Genomic DNA, 7,072 nt, shown 5'->3' on the forward strand with positions numbered 1-7,072 from the left:
CAGATGTAATACCTCAGGGTTTCTGGTTTTAAATGAAATTTGGTTTTAAATGGAATTTTAAACAGAATTATTAATACCTAATATAACCTCTCAACTTTCTACTAAAATACCTATTCAGGATGCACAAAACAGTACAAACTCGTAATCCCACCATAAATTAAAATGATCGGAAAATCCACTGCCTGAATTTAAAGGACTCTAAGGTAATTCTAAGTCTTTGATGGCTGACTTGAGACTCTAAGTCAGGTAATACATGCCCCATGACCTCAAAGGAAGTAGGCCCATAATGCCAAAGAAGGAAGCTAGACATTTTATCTCTCTCTAGAATTTTGTTCTGTGGCTTAGAGGGTCTGGATTGCCCCCAGATTCGAAAATCCATTCTCAAGTACTCAGATTATTTGTTGCAAGGCAGAACTCCATTCTCTTTTTCTCAAGCTTACTAACAGTGAGCTCTCACTTTCTGCATTTATTTAGAAACTGCAACTCCTAGTTTAATAAATACGTTTCCAGAAAACAATAGACAGGAAGTTGTGTGCATGTGTGCATGATGGCAGAGGGTGCTTAGGCCTATTTCTGATGATAGCTGTGCACCGGGGGAAGTATAGTTCCAATACGGAGGATGCCTTTGGGGATGACAGATACAGGAAGAGTTCTGGTAACAGTATTTTCTGTGTAATATAGGTGTGTCTGCGCGCGCGCGCGCGTGTGTGTGTGTGTGTGTGTGTGTGCACATTTCACCTATTCAGAACATCAACAAGCCAGATACTAGATGTAAGAGAAAATTCTGAATCAATCCTGTTGAGCTGAACTAAAGGAGTAAATGCTTTCTGGGTATTAGAGATTGCTCCAAGCTGTGCACGTTATACTCCCTTCCAGTTGAATACCTAAGAAAAGGAATCCACCACCATCCAAATGGACAGTGAAGTGTGTCAAGAGAAAGGCCCACTGTATCTTCTGGCAGCCAGTAGATCTGGGCAGATCTCCTTTCATTGCAGGATAAGTTCTAGAATACTTCAGATAAAGGACAAGCACTGTCCTCCTGAAATCTAGCAGAAGAACATACTTCTGAAAACAACGTACCGCATGAACCAGAAGAGGATTTTAGAAGACTGTTCTGCATCTTTGTGAGGACACAACAAGACATGGTCTTTTATAGCAAAAAAGGATGTGGGAAGAGCAGGTATAAATGAAAGGAGGATGAAATTAAATCAAGGACCGTTGTGGGAAAAATGAACATGCAAGGATATCCAGCAAATGTGAAGAGAAGTTAGGAGTGGGTCAGAGGGCACCTAAAAGTTACTCACGCTGCCAAGGGAGAAATGAATACAAGTGGAACTGTGGCAGTAAGCAAAGACATCTCTCAAGGCGCAGGTGACCAGGTCGCCATATCCATGATGTTTTGCCCAACAACTATTTGTTCAGTAGTATGTTGAATGCCTACTACTTAACAGGCTGTGTGCTCTAGGACAAGATAAGATGGCTGCCCAATGGACACAGCGCCTGCCTTACTCTGTGGTCCTTTCTGTACCTTTTTGCCTGATTCTCCTTTGGCACCTTTAACATGACCGCTGGCAAAGCTGCATGCAACAGGAAGGTGGCATTCTGAAGGACAGGATGTCAGCCCATTCATCTCTGTATGCCTAGAATCTAGTATAAAAAAGGTTTCTTGAATGAATAATCAAGTCAGTGAATGAAATCTGACCAGACTGACCAACAGCAAAGGTTCTTCTCTTAAGAATTCTTTGATAGTAACAGCTCAGAAGCAACTCTCTAGAACCATCTGGTGTTGATTTCCTGACCACACCTCCTCAGGCCTCTTTGGAGTCCAAAGTCCATGGTTATTACAGATGTGAAATTACCTGGTATTTCCTTTCCACATTTTTACTTTCTTCATGGACATTTATTCCAAAACAGTTTCTAATAACTTACTTTAGTAGGCTTTTCCCTAATTTTTAAAGCAGCAAGCCCCTTTTGTATATAGAAAAGCATAAAGAAAAAAAGTACTGCATCTATAAGAGGTATTTGCTGAGGTCCATCCTACCCCAGGTGAATCTCAGCTGTACCTATCTTGAGCACTTGGAACAGTACTTGACATAGAATAGAAAATAATAAATATTTCTCAAATGGATGGTCATAAGCAAGTACTATGGTCTCTATGCCTCAGGGGTTCAGGAGGCAGAGGGAAGGCCCTGCCCTGGTCCTGAGCCCCTCAGCCACACCTCCAGGACTTATAGTCCTGGCTGCTGTAGCCCATGGGAGCTAGGACCACATCTCTGTTTTCAGTACCGCCAGAAACCTGGGTCTGTGCCCACCATGCCTCTTCTGTAGCTGGAATGGTCCTAGGCCCCTGGCTCTGCAGGAAACATAAACCACCTCTGCGCTAAAGAGTCCTGGTTTTCTGGAGTCCTCCAGGCAGGGATGCTGAACCCCGCACCCTGTAGGGATGGAAACAAAACATCCATGTGTTTTGCCATAAAGACTGGAAAGTTGATGGCCTTATCTGCCTATGGCTTGGTTTTATAAAATCTTTAATGGCTTCAATATTAATTAATATTAATATTAATATTTTATTAAATTACTAAATAATTAATAAATCACTTATATGTTATAAATATAAATTTATATCTATATTCATTCATTAATAATCAATGTTAATTACTGATATGTTTATAAATGTATTTGTATTTCTATAATATAAAATTAAATTTTATAAATTATCATTATTTATATATTATAAATAAAAATAATATAATATTATAAACTATTTTATTAAAATTAACCTGAATATTAATGCTTTTAATATTTTGACAGGTTTTCCTATTTGGATGCTTGTTGTTTTAAATGCTCTGCCTCTTTAACTGTGACTTCACCTAGCTCTCCCTTTTTTTTTTTTTTAAGATTGTATTTATTATTTCACAGAGAGACACAGTGAGAGAGGGAACACAAGCAGGGGGAGTGGGAGAGGGAGAAGCAATCCTCTTGAAGGGCAGGGAGCCTGATATGGGGCTCGATCCCAGGACCCTGGGATCATGACCTGAGCCGAAGGTAGACACTTAACAACTGAGCCACCCAGGCACCCCCCTCCCTCACTTTTAAGCTGCAAATGCAGAATGATTTGGAAGGAACCTAAGCTACAAGTCGTGCCCACAGCAGGACACAAACTCCTGGGCCTTCCTATCTCTTGGGTGAATACAGCAGTCTTCCCTGCGTGCACCCCTGGGGGTAGGGCAAGGGGGACCCAGTCCCCCAGTAAGAGCTTCTATGGGGTTGATTCCCAGGGAGGAGCCAGAGGGAAGAGATGTGGCTGAGGCAGTGATAGCACTCTGAGACTCCGCGTCAGAGGCCTGCAGATATTCAGGGGAGCCCCCACCACCGAGGGACTGGTGGAAAGGTGGGTAGCTACCTCTGGGCCTCCCATTCCCAGCAACCAAAAAGACCAGCTCTCCTTTAATTGGCGCTACCCCAGGGCCTTGTATGACATTTCGTTAGCCCACAGGGTGCACAGCCAGCAGAAGCTGGGAAGCCACTGGTTATCCAGAAAGGGCCCAGGAGGAGACAGTGCCTGGCAGTCGTCCCCACCCCTCTCCCCAGAACTCCACTTTGTCCCAACACCCTCATCAGAACCTGATCTGCTGGAACACTGATCTTGGATTTCTAGCCTCCAGAACCAGGAGAAATCAATTTCTCTTGTGGATAAGCAACCACCAGAGCAGAGATGCAAAGTAGAATTCAAAAGGAAAATAACTTACAATAAAATAAGGTGTACTTCAACAGGCAAGCACTCAGCAGGACCATATTTGGAAGAAATAAGTAAGGACGTTCCAGGAGGGAGGGTGCAGACCCAGAAGACTTTGTGAATTTGGGGGCCCCCAGGGCAGGGCCACACAGCTTTGCCGTGTGGAGACTCGGCTTCCGTGAGTGGTGTGGGCATTGCTCGTGTCATTTTCTATGACGGTGAACGACTTTTCCAAAAGTTCTGAACAAAACCAAGCAGGGTATTCATTCCGTTGATATACTCAGTAGTCGCTTTCCTGGAAAATACAATGTATTTTTTAAATGCTTTGGGTTTACAGATAAAAGAAGTAGCTTTTAGCTCAGGTCATTCTGAACAGTGTCCTCATCTGTGAAAACATTCAGTGAGATGCTCAAAAATCATGCTGCTCGCAAGAATGGACAGACCCATGCACCGCCGGGTGTTCACCGGCGCTGGCCTTGAGATCTCCAGGTGTGACAGGGCAGAGCTCTGAGTCACCACTGAAGATGGGCTCCTCCAAAGGGCTTCACCACCCCCGCTGAGAACCGCAGATCCAAGCAAACCCTTTCCTGGGATGAAGCCTGAGAGGAATCCTACAGGAGACCTTTGGCACAAGGTGTTTCTACCCAATAAAAAGAGACACCAGTGCCTTAGCAGTAGATCTCTCTGCCTGGGATCACCCTGTGAAGAGGTGCTGTCTGGGGGACTGCACCACAGGCTAGTTTGAGGACAGCCGGCCTGAGGAAGGGGCCAGTGCACAGAGGAGAACAGAGCGGAAAGGTGGAGTGACAGGGGATACCTGAGATGACTTAAAGTGAGCCTGTGAATTCCAAGCTTGGAACTGCTCTGGCTCCCATTCTTTGATATGTTAAGTAATTGTGAAAGCTGAGTTTTCTGTTATGACCAAAAAGCTTCTTCCTCATAAAAATATGCCTATTCTTGGGGTGACTGGGTGGCTTGATAGTTAAGCCTCTGCCTTCAGCTCAGGTCATGATCCCCAGGTCCTGCGATCAAGACCCAGGAGCCCCAGGAGCCCCAGGAGCCCAGAAGGGCTCTGGCTCAGAGAGAAGTCTGCTTCTCTCTCTGCCCTTCCCCCCTGCTCCTGCACGCACATGCGCACTCTTTCTGTCTGGCCTTCTCTCAAATAAATAAATACATATATACATCTTTAAAAAAAAAAAGTATTCCTATTCTGGTTGCTTCGAGACCCCACTTCTGGGCTTTGGGCAAAGCATGTACCTCCTTTCTTGGCCTTTCCTTGAAGCATGGTAGTTCAGGAAGTTTCTGGGCTCACATTCCAGCTCTGCTTTTACAGGCTGGGACAGGCAGGTTACGTCATCATTTGAAGTCTCTTTTCCTTCTCTGTAAAATAGGGATAATCATGGTTTTTCTAACTCCGGGGACGTAGGGATGAAATTAAATGAGTTAACGGAAGAAAAGCATTTCAAACTGCCTAGCATGTCCCTCATGCTGAGTAGGTGTTAGCAATGATTAGTCTGTTTAGTTTTTGTTTTTGTTTAGTTTCGTTTCTGTTTAGTGTTTTGGGTCACTAGTGGCAGAAATTCAGTTCCAACTAAATTAAGCACAAAAGGAAAAGTTACAGATAGCGGAGGGCACGAGATGGGTTCCAGGACCAGGAGGAGATAGATGTTGAATCGAGGCCCCAAGGGTGGGAGGTGGTTTTTCCAGAAAGCAGTTCACAGCCTGTGGCTGTCCCTGAGAATCACCCGGAGGGCGTTTAAAAGTCTGGAGGCCCAGGCTGCACCCAGACAGACTCCATACAGGTTCCTGGGGCTGGCCCCGGCCCTTGGTGGTGTCAGGCTCCTTGGGTGACTCCAGCGTGCAGCCCACGCTGAGAACCACTGCGTAGAGCTGTCTTTATCGGACTCTCATCATTTCTCCTCTCTGCCTGGTCCTATCCTACAGGAAGCTCTTCCTACCCCCCCCCCCATCAGATGTCTACGCACCCATAATAATCTCAGTAGGAAAAGTAAGTCATTAACAAAGCTTCTTTATTTCAGCATCTGCATGTCAATGGATCTGTCCTGCTTGGGACTGTCTCCTGCTCAACCTTATTCTGATCACCCACCTGCTGTGGAGGGCGGGGGGTGGGAGGTTGGGGGGGTGGGGGGGGAGTACCAAGTCACCCCAATGACGAGGAATCTTGATTGACAATACAGCGAAACCCTTGGGATGAAAGCCATCAAGTCCCTCAGAGGTCTAAGAGGACTGAACAGGGGAAAAACCTTCTATCTCATCTAATTACCTAAAACTAGTTATGCTTTATCTGGTTTGATAGAATTCATAGAATTGATAAAATTCAGCATGTTTTGCTTCAGCCATTTTCCCTAAAGGATAAGATCCGGGCTTGATGGTGTGTTTCCTTCAGGTCTCTGAGTCACTGTAAGTGACAGGTTATTGCTTGGAGGGGATGATGCCTGGCCTGTCTCTTGGCTGCCTGGTCGCTGCTTATTCACAGACTCTTGTCACGCCCACAGATACTGAGCTCACAGGTTACGCTCTTGAACTCACACCTGTAGCTACTGACTACACAAAATTCCGATTCAAACTGAAATCCAAGTTTCCGTGGCCTCCAAATTTGACCTCTCACCTCCTTTACTTGCTTGTCTTGGGGCTGAGGAGCTCTCTGTGGGAAGGCACGTGTTTTTGAACCGACCGATGATGAGAAGGACACATGGGAGCCTCTCTTGCCCTTATGCCCTTGTTCTGAGTAGCTCTCACCAAATTCCCTTTTCTAAACTGGACATCACTGAGAACAGGAAAACACATTCCCAATGTTCCTTCCAGAAGGTGGAGAATTTTTTCAATCAGTCTGGGTAAAGTGTATATGAAGAGAGAAACCACACTAAATACCTGTGCATAATTAACGTAATTACCAACATAACCAAACAGCCCCGGCGGGGCGTGGGGGGAGGGGCTGTCTGCATCCCCAAGGGTTCCGGAGGCTGTGCTTTATCTCCGCGGCCCTACCTGTCACGTTTTTTGAATTCAGCTGTCCTTCAGGTTTCACAAGGTTCTGGGTGACACGCTGAGCTGTTCATTTCGATGGCTGTTTCCCAGCCCAAGGAAGGCATTGCTGCAAAAAGGACAGATGGACGATGGGGACGTGGCTGCAATGTGGATGCAGGGGTGCGGGGGTGGGCGGGGGGGGGCGCGGAGTGCCTCTGCCATTGTGTGCGCTGCCTCTGGGGGCTGTTCTTATAAAGGAAAGCTTGATTTCTTGGTTATTAAGTAGATACCTCCCTGCGTATTAAGTAGTTGCGGATTACAAAACCATTCTCTTCCTGTTTTGTTCAC

At 45.6% G+C, this 7,072-nt stretch overlaps 1 long non-coding RNA gene across 1 annotated transcript; it reads right to left on the bottom strand.

The window, feature by feature from the left end:
* Positions 1 to 3,684: 3,684 nt before the first annotated feature.
* On the bottom strand, positions 3,685 to 6,831 carry LOC309860544. Its single transcript, XR_014309438.1, has 3 exons — positions 6,746 to 6,831; positions 4,994 to 5,116; positions 3,685 to 4,031 (listed from the first exon to the last, which is right to left on the bottom strand). It is a non-coding gene; the product is annotated as an uncharacterized lncRNA (long non-coding RNA).
* Between the last annotated feature and the right edge of the window lie 241 nt (positions 6,832 to 7,072).

This window comes from Mustela nivalis (assembly GCF_964662115.1).
Source record: "Mustela nivalis genome assembly, chromosome: 2".
NCBI classification, from domain to species: domain Eukaryota; kingdom Metazoa; phylum Chordata; class Mammalia; order Carnivora; family Mustelidae; genus Mustela; species Mustela nivalis.